The sequence below is a fragment of the Hyperolius riggenbachi genome, chromosome 4 (assembly GCF_040937935.1).
Source record: "Hyperolius riggenbachi isolate aHypRig1 chromosome 4, aHypRig1.pri, whole genome shotgun sequence".
Taxonomy (NCBI): domain Eukaryota; kingdom Metazoa; phylum Chordata; class Amphibia; order Anura; family Hyperoliidae; genus Hyperolius; species Hyperolius riggenbachi.
This window is the reverse complement of record NC_090649.1, coordinates 10779031-10794318: the sequence shown is the minus strand read 5'-3', so window position 1 is coordinate 10794318 and position 15288 is coordinate 10779031. Positions and strand designations below refer to the sequence as shown.

The 15288-nt window shown below is 47.1% G+C and overlaps 1 protein-coding gene across 1 annotated transcript in view; it reads right to left on the bottom strand.

Moving 5' to 3' along the window:
• Positions 1-15288, bottom strand: part of LOC137571127 (uncharacterized) — a 178181-nt gene that overhangs the window by 21610 nt on the left and 141283 nt on the right. The gene's annotated exons all lie outside the window — the stretch shown is intronic.

The following is a 15288-nucleotide window of genomic DNA, read 5'->3' as shown; positions in this document are numbered from 1 at the left end:
CGAACGGCGAATGTGAACTTCCACAAATGTTTGCGAACAGGCGAATCTGGCGAACCACCATAGATTTCAATGGGCAGGCGAAATTTAAAACCTACAAAGACTGTTTCTAACCACAAAAGTGATGAAAAAGTTGTTTCAAGGGGTCTTTCACCAAAAATTACAGAGGTGATGTAAACTCAGGTTTTAATCCCTAAAGGGCAGAAATCACTCTATGCACAGCTCTGGGTGTCAGTGGGCTGTGGGGTGTCACACACACAGAGATACAATAGTACTATCAGAGTACAGTGACATAATAATACACTGGAGTGATTCTGTGCCTGCAGTGTAATGAGGTAACAGCAGTAGTGTGCACACAGCTCTGGGTGTCAGTGGGCTGTGGGGTGTCACACAGAGAGATACAATAGTACTATCAGAATACAGTGACATAATAATACACTGGAGGGGTTCTGTGCCTGCAGTGTAATGAGATAACAGCAGTAGTGTGCACACAGCTCTGGGTGTCAGTGGGCTGTGGGGTGTCACACAGAGATACAATAGTACTATCAGAATACAGTGACATAATAATACACTGGAGTGGTTCTGTGCCTGCAGTGTAATGAGGTAACAGCAGTAGTGTGCACACAGCTCTGGGTGTCAGTGGGCTGTGGGGTGTCACACAGAGAGATACAATAGTACTATCAGAGTACAGTGATATAATAATACACTGGAGTGGTTCTGTGCCTGCAGTGTAATGAGGTAACAGCAGTAGTGTGCGCACAGCTCTGGGTGTCAGTGGGCTGTGGAGTGTCACACAGAGAGATACAATAGTGCTATCAGAGTACAGTGACATAATAATACACTGGAGTGGTTCTGTGCCTGCAGTGTAATGAGGTAACAGCAGTAGTGTGCACACAGCTCTGGGTGTCAGTGGGCTGTGGAGTGTCACACAGAGAGATACAATAGTGCTATCAGAGTACAGTGACATAATAATACACTGGAGTGGTTCTGTGCCTGCAGTGTAATGAGGTAACAGCAGTAGTGTGCACACAGCTCTGGGTGTCAGTGGGCTGTGGAGTGTCACACAGAGAGATACAATAGTGCTATCAGAGTACAGTGACATAATAATACACTGGAGGGGTTCTGTGCCTGCAGTGTAATGAGGTAACAGCAGTAGTGTGCACACAGCTCTGGGGGTCAGTGGGCTGTGGGGTGTCACACAGAGAGAGATACAATAGTACTATCAGAGTACAGTGACATAATAATACACTGGAGTGGTGCTGTGCCTGCAGTGTAATGAGGTAACAGCAGTAGTGTGCACAGCTCTGGGTGTCAGTGGGCTGTGGGGTGTCACACAGAGAGATACAATAGTACTATCAGAGTACAGTGACATAATAATACACTGGAGTGGTTCTGTGCCTGCAGTGTAATGAGGTAACAGCAGTAGTGTGCACACAGCTCTGGGTGTCAGTGGGCTGTGGAGTGTCTCACAGAGAGATACAATAGTGCTATCAGAGTACAGTGACATAATAATACACTGGAGTGGTTCTGTGCCTGCAGTGTAATGAGGTAACAGCAGTAGTGTGCACACAGCTCTGGGTGTCAGTGGGCTGTGGGGTGTCACACAGAGAGATACAATAGTACTATCAGAGTACAGTGACATAATAATACGCTGGAGTGGTTCTGTGCCTGCAGTGTAATGAGGTAACAGCAGTAGTGTGCACACAGCTCTGGGTGTCAGTGGGCTGTGGGGTGTCACACAGAGAGATACAATAGTACTATCAGAATACAGTGACATAATAATACACTGGAGTGGTTCTGTGTCTGCAGTGTAATGAGGTAACAGCAGTAGTGTGCACAGCTCTGGGTGTCAGTGGGCTGTGGGGTGTCACACACAGAGATACAATAGTACTATCAGAGTACAGTGACATAATAATACACTGGAGTGGTCCTGTGCCTGCAGTGTAATGAGGTAACAGCAGTAGTGTGCACACAGCTCTGGGTGTCAGTGGGCTGTGGGGTGTCACACACAGAGAGATACAATAGTACTATCAGAATACAGTGACATAATAATACACTGGAGTGGTTCTGTGCCTGCAGTGTAATGAGGTAACAGCAGTAGTGTGCACACAGCTCTGGGTGTCAGTGGGCTGTGGGGTGTCACACAGAGAGATACAATAGTACTATCAGAATACAGTGACATAATAATACACTGGAGTGGTTCTGTGCCTGCAGTGTAATGAGGTAACAGCAGTAGTGTGCACACAGCTCTGGGTGTCAGTGGGCTGTGGAGTGTCACACACAGAGAGATACAATAGTACTATCAGAATACAGTGATATAATAATACACTGGAGTGGTTCTGTGCCTGCAGTGTAATGAGGTAACAGCAGTAGTGTGCACACAGCTCTGGGTGTCAGTGGGCTGTGGAGTGTCACACACAGAGAGATACAATAGTACTATCAGAGTACAGTGACATAATAATACACTGGAGTGGTTCTGTGCCTGCAGTATAATGAGGTAACAGCAGTAGTAGTGTGCACACAGCTCTGGGTGTCAGTGGGCTGTGGGGTGTCACACAGAGAGATACAATAGTACTATCAGAGTACAGTGACATAATAATGCACTGGAGTGGTTCTGTGCCTGCAGTGTAATGAGGTAACAGCAGTAGTGTGCACAGCTCTGGGTGTCAGTGGGCTGTGGAGTGTCACACAGAGAGATACAATAGTACTATCAGAGTACAGTGACATAATAATACACTGGAGTGGTTCTGTGCCTGCAGTGTAATGAGGTAACAGCAGTAGTGTGCACACAGCTCTGGGGGTCAGTGGGCTGTGGAGTGTCACACAGAGAGATACAATAGTACTATCAGAGTACAGTGACATAATAATACACTGGAGTGGTTCTGTGCCTGCAGTGTAATGAGGTAACAGCAGTACTGTGCACAGCTCTGGGTGTCAGTGGGCTGTGGAGTGTCACACAGAGAGATACAATAGTACTATCAGAGTACAGTGACATAATAATACACTGGAGTGGTTCTGTGCCTGCAGTGTAATGAGGTAACAGCAGTAGTGTGCACACAGCTCTGGGGGTCAGTGGGCTGTGGGGTGTCGCACACAGAGAGATACAATAGTACTATCAGAGTACAGTGACATAATAATACACTGGAGTGGTTCTGTGCCTGCAGTGTAATGAGGTAACAGCAGTAGTGTGCACACAGCTCTGGGGGTCAGTGGGCTGTGGAGTGTCACACACAGAGAGATACAATAGTACTATCAGAGTACAGTGACATAATAATACACTGGAGTGGTTCTGTGCCTGCAGTGTAATGAGGTAACAGCAGTAGTGTGCACACAGCTCTGGGTGTCAGTGGGCTGTGGGGTGTCGCACACAGAGAGATACAATAGTACTATCAGAGTACAGTGACATAATAATACACTGGAGTGGTTCTGTGCCTGCAGTGTAATGAGGTAACAGCAGTAGTGTGCACACAGCTCTGGGTGTCAGTGGGCTGTGGGGTGTCACACAGAGAGATACAATAGTACTATCAGAATACAGTGACATAATAATACACTGGAGTGGTTCTGTGCCTGCAGTGTAATGAGGTAACAGCAGTAGTGTGCACACAGCTCTGGGTGTCAGTGGGCTGTGGGGTGTCACACAGAGAGATACAATAGTACTATCAGAATACAGTGACATAATAATACACTGGAGTGGTTCTGTGCCTGCAGTGTAATGAGGTAACAGCAGTAGTGTGCACACAGCTCTGGGTGTCAGTGGGCTGTGGAGTGTCACACACAGAGAGATACAATAGTACTATCAGAATACAGTGATATAATAATACACTGGAGTGGTTCTGTGCCTGCAGTGTAATGAGGTAACAGCAGTAGTGTGCACACAGCTCTGGGTGTCAGTGGGCTGTGGAGTGTCACACACAGAGAGATACAATAGTACTATCAGAGTACAGTGACATAATAATACACTGGAGTGGTTCTGTGCCTGCAGTATAATGAGGTAACAGCAGTAGTAGTGTGCACACAGCTCTGGGTGTCAGTGGGCTGTGGGGTGTCACACAGAGAGATACAATAGTACTATCAGAGTACAGTGACATAATAATACACTGGAGTGGTTCTGTGCCTGCAGTGTAATGAGGTAACAGCAGTACTGTGCACAGCTCTGGGTGTCAGTGGGCTGTGGAGTGTCACACAGAGAGATACAATAGTACTATCAGAGTACAGTGACATAATAATACACTGGAGTGGTTCTGTGCCTGCAGTGTAATGAGGTAACAGCAGTAGTGTGCACACAGCTCTGGGGGTCAGTGGGCTGTGGAGTGTCACACACAGAGAGATACAATAGTACTATCAGAGTACAGTGACATAATAATACACTGGAGTGGTTCTGTGCCTGCAGTGTAATGAGGTAACAGCAGTAGTGTGCACACAGCTCTGGGTGTCAGTGGGCTGTGGGGTGTCGCACACAGAGAGATACAATAGTACTATCAGAGTACAGTGACATAATAATACACTGGAGTGGTTCTGTGCCTGCAGTGTAATGAGGTAACAGCAGTAGTGTGCACACAGCTCTGGGTGTCAGTGGGCTGTGGGGTGTCACACAGAGAGATACAATAGTACTATCAGAATACAGTGACATAATAATACGCTGGAGGGGTTCTGTGCCTGCAGTGTAATGAGGTAACAGCAGTAGTGTGCACACAGCTCTGGGTGTCAGTGGGCTGTGGAGTGTCTCACACAGAGAGATACAATAGTACTATCAGAATACAGTGACATAATAATACACTGGAGTGGTACTGTGCCTGCAGTGTAATGAGGTAACAGCAGTAGTGTGCACAGCTCTGGGTGTCAGTGGGCTGTGGGGTGTCACACAGAGAGATACAATAGTACTATCAGAATACAGTGACATAATAATACACTGGAGTGGTTCTGTGCCTGCAGTGTAATGAGGTAACAGCAGTAGTGTGCACACAGCTCTGGGTGTCAGTGGGCTGTGGGGTGTCACACACAGAGAGATACAATAGTACTATCAGAATACAGTGACATAATAATACACTGGAGTGGTGCTGTGCCTGCAGTGTAATGAGGTAACAGCAGTAGTGTGCACACAGCTCTGGGTGTCAGTGGGCTGTGGAGTGTCACACAGAGAGATACAATAGTACTATCAGAGTACAGTGACATAATAATACACTGGAGTGGTTCTGTGCCTGCAGTGTAATGAGGTAACAGCAGTAGTGTGCACACAGCTCTGGGTGTCAGTGGGCTGTGGAGAGTCACACAGAGAGATACAATAGTACTATCAGAGTACAGGGACATAATAATGCACTGGAGTGGTTCTGTGCCTGCAGTGTAATGAGGTAACAGCAGTAGTGTGCACACAGCTCTGGGTGTCAGTGGGCTGTGGAGTGTCACACAGAGAGATACAATAGTACTATCAGCATACAGTGACATAATAATACACTGGGGTGGTTCTGTGCCTGCAGTGTAATGAGGTAACAGCAGTAGTGTGCACACAGCTCTGGGTGTCAGTGGGCTGTGGGGTGTCACACACAGAGAGATACAATAGTACTATCAGAATACAGTGACATAATAATACACTGGAGTGGTTCTGTGCCTGCAGTGTAATGAGGTAACAGCAGTAGTGTGCACACAGCTCTGGGTGTCAGTGGGCTGTGGGGTGTCACACACAGAGAGATACAATAGTACTATCAGAATACAGTGACATAATAATACACTGGAGTGGTTCTGTGCCTGCAGTGTAATGAGGTAACAGCAGTAGTGTGCACACAGCTCTGGGTGTCAGTGGGCTGTGGGGTGTCACACACAGAGAGATACAATAGTACTATCAGAATACAGTGACATAATAATACACTGGAGTGGTTCTGTGCCTGCAGTGTAATGAGGTAACAGCAGTAGTGTGCACAGCTCTGGGTGTCAGTGGGCTGTGGGGTGTCACACACAGAGAATTGCAATAGTACTATCAGAATACAGTGACATAATAATACACTGGAGTGGTGCTGTGCCTGCAGTGTAATGAGGTAACAGCAGTAGTGTGCACACAGCTCTGGGTGTCAGTGGGCTGTGGGGTGTCACACACAGAGAGATACAATAGTACTATCAGAATACAGTGACATAATAATACACTGGAGTGGTTCTGTGCCTGCAGTGTAATGAGGTAACAGCAGTAGTGTGCACAGCTCTGGGTGTCAGTGGGCTGTGGGGTGTCACACACAGAGAATTGCAATAGTACTATCAGAATACAGTGACATAATAATACACTGGAGTGGTGCTGTGCCTGCAGTGTAATGAGGTAACAGCAGTAGTGTGCACACAGCTCTGGGTGTCAGTGGGCTGTGGGGTGTCACACAGAGAGATACAATAGTACTATCAGAATACAGTGACATAATAATACACTGGAGTGGTTCTGTGCCTGCAGTGTAATGAGGTAACAGCAGTAGTGTGCACAGCTCTGGGTGTCAGTGGGCTGTGGGGTGTCACACAGAGAGATACAATAGTACTATCAGAATACAGTGACATAATAATACACTGGAGTGGTTCTGTGCCTGCAGTGTAATGAGGTAACAGCAGTAGTGTGCACACAGCTCTGGGTGTCAGTGGGCTGTGGGGTGTCACACAGAGAAATGCAATAGTACTATCAGAATACAGTGACATAATAATACACTGGAGTGGTGCTGTGCCTGCAGTGTAATGAGGTAACAGCAGTAGTGTGCACACAGCTCTGGGTGTCAGTGGGCTGTGGAGTGTCACACAGAGAGATACAATAGTACTATCAGAATACAGTGACATAATAATACACTGGAGGGGTTCTGTGCCTGCAGTGTAATGAGGTAACAGCAGTAGTGTGCACACAGCTCTGGGGGTCAGTGGGCTGTGGGGTGTCACACAGAGAGATACAATAGTACTATCAGAGTACAGTGACATAATAATACACTGGAGTGGTTCTGTGCCTGCAGTGTAATGAGGTAACAGCAGTAGTGTGCACACAGCTCTGGGGGTCAGTGGGCTGTGGGGTGTCACACAGAGAGATACAATAGTACTATCAGAGTACAGTGACATAATAATACACTGGAGGGGTTCTGTGCCTGCAGTGTAATGAGGTAACAGCAGTAGTGTGCACACAGCTCTGGGTGTCAGTGGGCTGTGGGGTGTCACACAGAGAGATACAATAGTACTATCAGAGTACAGTGACATAATAATACACTGGAGGGGTTCTGTGCCTGCAGTGTAATGAGGTAACAGCAGTAGTGTGCACACAGCTCTGGGTGTCAGTGGGCTGTGGGGTGTCACACAGAGAGATACAATAGTACTATCAGAGTACAGTGACATAATAATACACTGGAGGGGTTCTGTGCCTGCAGTGTAATGAGGTAACAGCAGTAGTGTGCACACAGCTCTGGGTGTCAGTGGGCTGTGGGGTGTCACACACAGAGAGATACAATAGTACTATCAGAGTACAGTGACATAATAATACACTGGAGTGGTTCTGTGCCTGCAGTGTAATGAGGTAACAGCAGTAGTGTGCACACAGCTCTGGGTGTCAGTGGGCTGTGGGGTGTCACACAGAGAGATACAATAGTACTATCAGAATACAGTGACATAATAATGCACTGGAGGGGTTCTGTGCCTGCAGTGTAATGAGGTAACAGCAGTAGTGTGCACACAGCTCTGGGTGTCAGTGGGCTGTGGGCTGTCACACAGAGAGATACAATAGTACTATCAGAGTACAGTGACATAATAATGCACAGGAGTGGTTCTGTGCCTGCAGTGTAATGAGGTAACAGCAGTAGTGTGCACAGCTCTGGGTGTCAGTGGGCTGTGGGGTGTCACACAGAGAGATACAATAGTACTATCAGAATACAGTGACATAATAATACACTGGAGTGGCTCTGTGCCTGCAGTGTAATGAGGTAACAGCAGTAGTGTGCACAGCTCTGGGTGTCAGTGGGCTGTGGAGTGTCTCACAGAGAGATACAATAGTACTATCAGAGTACAGTGACATAATAATACACTGGAGTGGTGCTGTGCCTGCAGTGTAATGAGGTAACAGCAGTAGTGTGCACACAGCTCTGGGTGTCAGTGGGCTGTGGAGTGTCACACAGAGAGATACAATAGTACTATCAGAATACAGTGACATAATAATACACTGGAGGGGTTATGTGCCTGCAGTGTAATGAGGTAACAGCAGTAGTGTGCACAGCTCTGGGTGTCAGTGGGCTGTGGGGTGTCACACAGAGAGATACAATAGTACTATCAGAATACAGTGACATAATAATACACTGGAGGGGTTCTGTGCCTGCAGTGTAATGAGGTAACAGCAGTAGTGTGCACACAGCTCTGGGTGTCAGTGGGCTGTGGGGTGTCACACAGAGAGAGATACAATAGTACTATCAGAATACAGTGACATAATAATACACTGGAGGGGTTCTGTGCCTGCAGTGTAATGAGGTAACAGCAGTAGTGTGCACACAGCTCTGGGTGTCAGTGGGCTGTGGAGTGTCACACAGAGAGATACAATAGTACTATCAGAGTACAGTGACATAATAATACACTGGAGGGGTTCTGTGCCTGCAGTGTAATGAGGTAACAGCAGTAGTGTGCACAGCTCTGGGTGTCAGTGGGCTGTGGGGTGTCACACAGAGAGATACAATAGTACTATCAGAGTACAGTGACATAATAATACACTGGAGTGGTTCTGTGCCTGCAGTGTAATGAGGTAACAGCAGTAGTGTGCACACAGCTCTGGGTGTCAGTGGGCTGTGGGGTGTCACACAGAGAGATACAATAGTACTATCAGAATACAGTGACATAATAATACACTGGAGTGGCTCTGTGCCTGCAGTGTAATGAGGTAACAGCAGTAGTGTGCACACAGCTCTGGGTGTCAGTGGGCTGTGGGGTGTCACACAGAGAGATACAATAGTACTATCAGAATACAGTGACATAATAATACACTGGAGTGGCTCTGTGCCTGCAGTGTAATGAGGTAACAGCAGTAGTGTGCACACAGCTCTGGGTGTCAGTGGGCTGTGGGGTGTCACACAGAGAGATACAATAGTACTATCAGAATACAGTGACATAATAATGCATTGGAGTGGTTCTGTGCCTGCAGTGTAATGAGGTAACAGCAGTAGTGTGCACAGCTCTGGGTGTCAGTGGGCTGTGGAGTGTCTCACAGAGAGATACAATAGTACTATCAGAGTACAGTGACATAATAATACACTGGAGTGGTCCTGTGCCTGCAGTGTAATGAGGTAACAGCAGTAGTGTGCACACAGCTCTGGGTGTCAGTGGGCTGTGGAGTGTCACACACAGAGAGATACAATAGTACTATCAGAGTACAGTGACATAATAATACACTGGAGTGGTTCTGTGCCTGCAGTGTAATGAGGTAACAGCAGTAGTGTGCACACAGCTCTGGGTGTCAGTGGGCTGTGGGGTGTCGCACACAGAGAGATACAATAGTACTATCAGAGTACAGTGACATAATAATACACTGGAGTGGTTCTGTGCCTGCAGTGTAATGAGGTAACAGCAGTAGTGTGCACACAGCTCTGGGTGTCAGTGGGCTGTGGGGTGTCACACAGAGAGATACAATAGTACTATCAGAATACAGTGACATAATAATACGCTGGAGGGGTTCTGTGCCTGCAGTGTAATGAGGTAACAGCAGTAGTGTGCACACAGCTCTGGGTGTCAGTGGGCTGTGGAGTGTCTCACACAGAGAGATACAATAGTACTATCAGAATACAGTGACATAATAATACACTGGAGTGGTACTGTGCCTGCAGTGTAATGAGGTAACAGCAGTAGTGTGCACAGCTCTGGGTGTCAGTGGGCTGTGGGGTGTCACACAGAGAGATACAATAGTACTATCAGAATACAGTGACATAATAATACACTGGAGTGGTTCTGTGCCTGCAGTGTAATGAGGTAACAGCAGTAGTGTGCACACAGCTCTGGGTGTCAGTGGGCTGTGGGGTGTCACACACAGAGAGATACAATAGTACTATCAGAATACAGTGACATAATAATACACTGGAGTGGTGCTGTGCCTGCAGTGTAATGAGGTAACAGCAGTAGTGTGCACACAGCTCTGGGTGTCAGTGGGCTGTGGGGTGTCACACAGAGAGATACAATAGTACTATCAGAATACAGTGACATAATAATGCACTGGAGTGGTTCTGTGCCTGCAGTGTAATGAGGTAACAGCAGTAGTGTGCACACAGCTCTGGGTGTCAGTGGGCTGTGGGGTGTCACACAGAGAGATACAATAGTACTATCAGAGTACAGTGACATAATAATACACTGGAGTGGTTCTGTGCCTGCAGTGTAATGAGGTAACAGCAGTAGTGTGCACACAGCTCTGGGTGTCAGTGGGCTGTGGGGTGTCACACAGAGAGATACAATAGTACTATCAGAATACAGTGACATAATAATACACTGGAGTGGTTCTGTGCCTGCAGTGTAATGAGGTAACAGCAGTAGTGTGCACACAGCTCTGGGTGTCAGTGGGCTGTGGGGTGTCACACAGAGAGATACAATAGTACTATCAGAATACAGTGACATAATAATGCATTGGAGTGGTTCTGTGCCTGCAGTGTAATGAGGTAACAGCAGTAGTGTGCACACAGCTCTGGGTGTCAGTGGGCTGTGGAGTGTCACACAGAGAGATACAATAGTACTATCAGAGTACAGTGACATAATAATACACTGGAGTGGTTCTGTGCCTGCAGTGTAATGAGGTAACAGCAGTAGTGTGCACACAGCTCTGGGGGTCAGTGGGCTGTGGGGTGTCACACAGAGAGATACAATAGTACTATCAGAGTACAGTGACATAATAATACACTGGAGGGGTTCTGTGCCTGCAGTGTAATGAGGTAACAGCAGTAGTGTGCACACAGCTCTGGGTGTCAGTGTGCTGTGGGGTGTCACACAGAGAGATACAATAGTACTATCAGAGTACAGTGACATAATAATACACTGGAGGGGTTCTGTGCCTGCAGTGTAATGAGGTAACAGCAGTAGTGTGCACAGCTCTGGGTGTCAGTGGGCTGTGGGGTGTCACACAGAGAGATACAATAGTACTATCAGAGTACAGTGACATAATAATACACTGGAGTGGTTCTGTGCCTGCAGTGTAATGAGGTAACAGCAGTAGTGTGCACACAGCTCTGGGTGTCAGTGGGCTGTGGGGTGTCACACAGAGAGATACAATAGTACTATCAGAATACAGTGACATAATAATACACTGGAGTGGTTCTGTGCCTGCAGTGTAATGAGGTAACAGCAGTAGTGTGCACAGCTCTGGGGGTCAGTGGGCTGTGGGGTGTCACACAGAGAGATACAATAGTACTATCAGAGTACAGTGACATAATAATACACTGGAGGGGTTCTGTGCCTGCAGTGTAATGAGGTAACAGCAGTAGTGTGCACACAGCTCTGGGTGTCAGTGGGCTGTGGGGTGTCACACAGAGAGATACAATAGTACTATCAGACTACAGTGACATAATAATACACTGGAGTGGCTCTGTGCCTGCAGTGTAATGAGGTAACAGCAGTAGTGTGCACAGCTCTGGGTGTCAGTGGGCTGTGGGGTGTCACACAGAGAGATACAATAGTACTATCAGAGTACAGTGACATAATAATACACTGGAGGGGTTCTGTGCCTGCAGTGTAATGAGGTAACAGCAGTAGTGTGCACACAGCTCTGGGTGTCAGTGGGCTGTGGGGTGTCACACACAGAGAGATACAATAGTACTATCAGAGTACAGTGACATAATAATACACTGGAGTGGTTCTGTGCCTGCAGTGTAATGAGGTAACAGCAGTAGTGTGCACACAGCTCTGGGTGTCAGTGGGCTGTGGAGTGTCACACAGAGAGATACAATAGTACTATCAGAATACAGTGACATAATAATACACTGGAGTGGTTCTGTGCCTGCAGTGTAATGAGGTAACAGCAGTAGTGTGCACACAGCTCTGGGTGTCAGTGGGCTGTGGAGTGTCACACAGAGAGATACAATAGTACTATCAGAGTACAGTGACATAATAATACACTGGAGTGGTTCTGTGCCTGCAGTGTAATGAGGTAACAGCAGTAGTGTGCACACAGCTCTGGGTGTCAGTGGGCTGTGGGGTGTCACACACAGAGAGATACAATAGTACTATCAGAATACAGTGATATAATAATGCACAGGAGTGGTTCTGTGCCTGCAGTGTAATGAGGTAACAGCAGTAGTGTGCACACAGCTCTGGGTGTCAGTGGGCTGTGGAGAGTCACACAGAGAGATACAATAGTACTATCAGAATACAGTGACATAATAATGCACTGGAGTGGTTCTGTGCCTGCAGTGTAATGAGGTAACAGCAGTAGTGTGCACACAGCTCTGGGTGTCAGTGGGCTGTGGGGTGTCACACAGAGAGATACAATAGTACTATCAGAATACAGTGACATAATAATGCACTGGAGGGGTTCTGTGCCTGCAGTGTAATGAGGTAACAGCAGTAGTGTGCACACAGCTCTGGGTGTCAGTGGGCTGTGGGGTGTCACACAGAGAGATACAATAGTACTATCAGAGTACAGTGACATAATAATGCACAGGAGTGGTTCTGTGCCTGCAGTGTAATGAGGTAACAGCAGTAGTGTGCACAGCTCTGGGTGTCAGTGGGCTGTGGGGTGTCACACAGAGAGATACAATAGTACTATCAGAATACAGTGACATAATAATACACTGGAGTGGCTCTGTGCCTGCAGTGTAATGAGGTAACAGCAGTAGTGTGCACAGCTCTGGGTGTCAGTGGGCTGTGGAGTGTCTCACAGAGAGATACAATAGTACTATCAGAGTACAGTGACATAATAATACACTGGAGTGGTGCTGTGCCTGCAGTGTAATGAGGTAACAGCAGTAGTGTGCACACAGCTCTGGGTGTCAGTGGGCTGTGGAGTGTCACACAGAGAGATACAATAGTACTATCAGAATACAGTGACATAATAATACACTGGAGGGGTTCTGTGCCTGCAGTGTAATGAGGTAACAGCAGTAGTGTGCACAGCTCTGGGTGTCAGTGGGCTGTGGGGTGTCACACAGAGAGATACAATAGTACTATCAGAATACAGTGACATAATAATACACTGGAGGGGTTCTGTGCCTGCAGTGTAATGAGGTAACAGCAGTAGTGTGCACACAGCTCTGGGTGTCAGTGGGCTGTGGGGTGTCACACAGAGAGAGATACAATAGTACTATCAGAATACAGTGACATAATAATACACTGGAGGGGTTCTGTGCCTGCAGTGTAATGAGGTAACAGCAGTAGTGTGCACACAGCTCTGGGTGTCAGTGGGCTGTGGAGTGTCACACAGAGAGATACAATAGTACTATCAGAGTACAGTGACATAATAATACACTGGAGGGGTTCTGTGCCTGCAGTGTAATGAGGTAACAGCAGTAGTGTGCACAGCTCTGGGTGTCAGTGGGCTGTGGGGTGTCACACAGAGAGATACAATAGTACTATCAGAGTACAGTGACATAATAATACACTGGAGTGGTTCTGTGCCTGCAGTGTAATGAGGTAACAGCAGTAGTGTGCACACAGCTCTGGGTGTCAGTGGGCTGTGGGGTGTCACACAGAGAGATACAATAGTACTATCAGAATACAGTGACATAATAATACACTGGAGTGGCTCTGTGCCTGCAGTGTAATGAGGTAACAGCAGTAGTGTGCACACAGCTCTGGGTGTCAGTGGGCTGTGGGGTGTCACACAGAGAGATACAATAGTACTATCAGAATACAGTGACATAATAATACACTGGAGTGGCTCTGTGCCTGCAGTGTAATGAGGTAACAGCAGTAGTGTGCACAGCTCTGGGTGTCAGTGGGCTGTGGAGTGTCTCACAGAGAGATACAATAGTACTATCAGAGTACAGTGACATAATAATACACTGGAGTGGTGCTGTGCCTGCAGTGTAATGAGGTAACAGCAGTAGTGTGCACACAGCTCTGGGTGTCAGTGGGCTGTGGAGTGTCACACAGAGAGATACAATAGTACTATCAGAATACAGTGACATAATAATACACTGGAGGGGTTCTGTGCCTGCAGTGTAATGAGGTAACAGCAGTAGTGTGCACACAGCTCTGGGTGTCAGTGGGCTGTGGAGTGTCACACAGAGAGATACAATAGTACTATCAGAATACAGTGACATAATAATACACTGGAGTGGTGCTGTGCCTGCAGTGTAATGAGGTAACAGCAGTAGTGTGCACACAGCTCTGGGTGTCAGTGGGCTGTGGAGTGTCACACAGAGAGATACAATAGTACTATCAGAATACAGTGACATAATAATACACTGGAGTGGCTCTGTGCCTGCAGTGTAATGAGGTAACAGCAATAGTGTGCACACAGCTCTGGGTGTCAGTGGGCTGTGGGGTGTCACACAGAGAGATACAATAGTACTATCAGAATACAGTGACATAATAATACACTGGAGTGGTTCTGTGCCTGCAGTGTAATGAGGTAACAGCAGTAGTGTGCACACAGCTCTGGGTGTCAGTGGGCTGTGGGGTGTCACACACAGAGAGATACAATAGTACTATCAGAGTACAGTGACATAATAATACACTGGAGTGGTTCTGTGTCTGTAGCTTAATGTGGTAACAGCAGTAGTGTGCACACAGCTCTGGGTGTCAGTGGGCTGTGGAGTGTCTCACACAGAGATACAATAGTACTATCAGAATACAGTGACATAATAATACACTGGAGGGGTTCTGTGCCTGCAGTGTAATGAGGTAACAGCAGTAGTGTGCACACAGCTCTGGGTGTCAGTGGGCTGTGGGGTGTCACACAGAGAGATACAATAGTACTATCAGAATACAGTGACATAATAATACACTGGAGTGGTTCTGTGCCTGCAGTGTAATGAGGTAACAGCAGTAGTGTGCACACAGCTCTGGGTGTCAGTGGGCTGTGGGGTGTCACACAGAGAGATACAATAGTACTATCAGAATACAGTGACATAATAATACACTGGAGGGGTTCTGTGCCTGCAGTGTAATGAGGTAACAGCAGTAGTGTGCACACAGCTCTGGGTGTCAGTGGGCTGTGGGGTGTCACACACAGAGAGATACAATAGTACTATCAGAGTACAGTGACATAATAATACACTGGAGTGGTTCTGTGTCTGTAGCTTAATGTGGTAACAGCAGTAGTGTGCACACAGCTCTGGGTGTCAGTGGGCTGTGGAGTGTCACACAGAGAGATACAATAGTGCTATCAGAGTACAG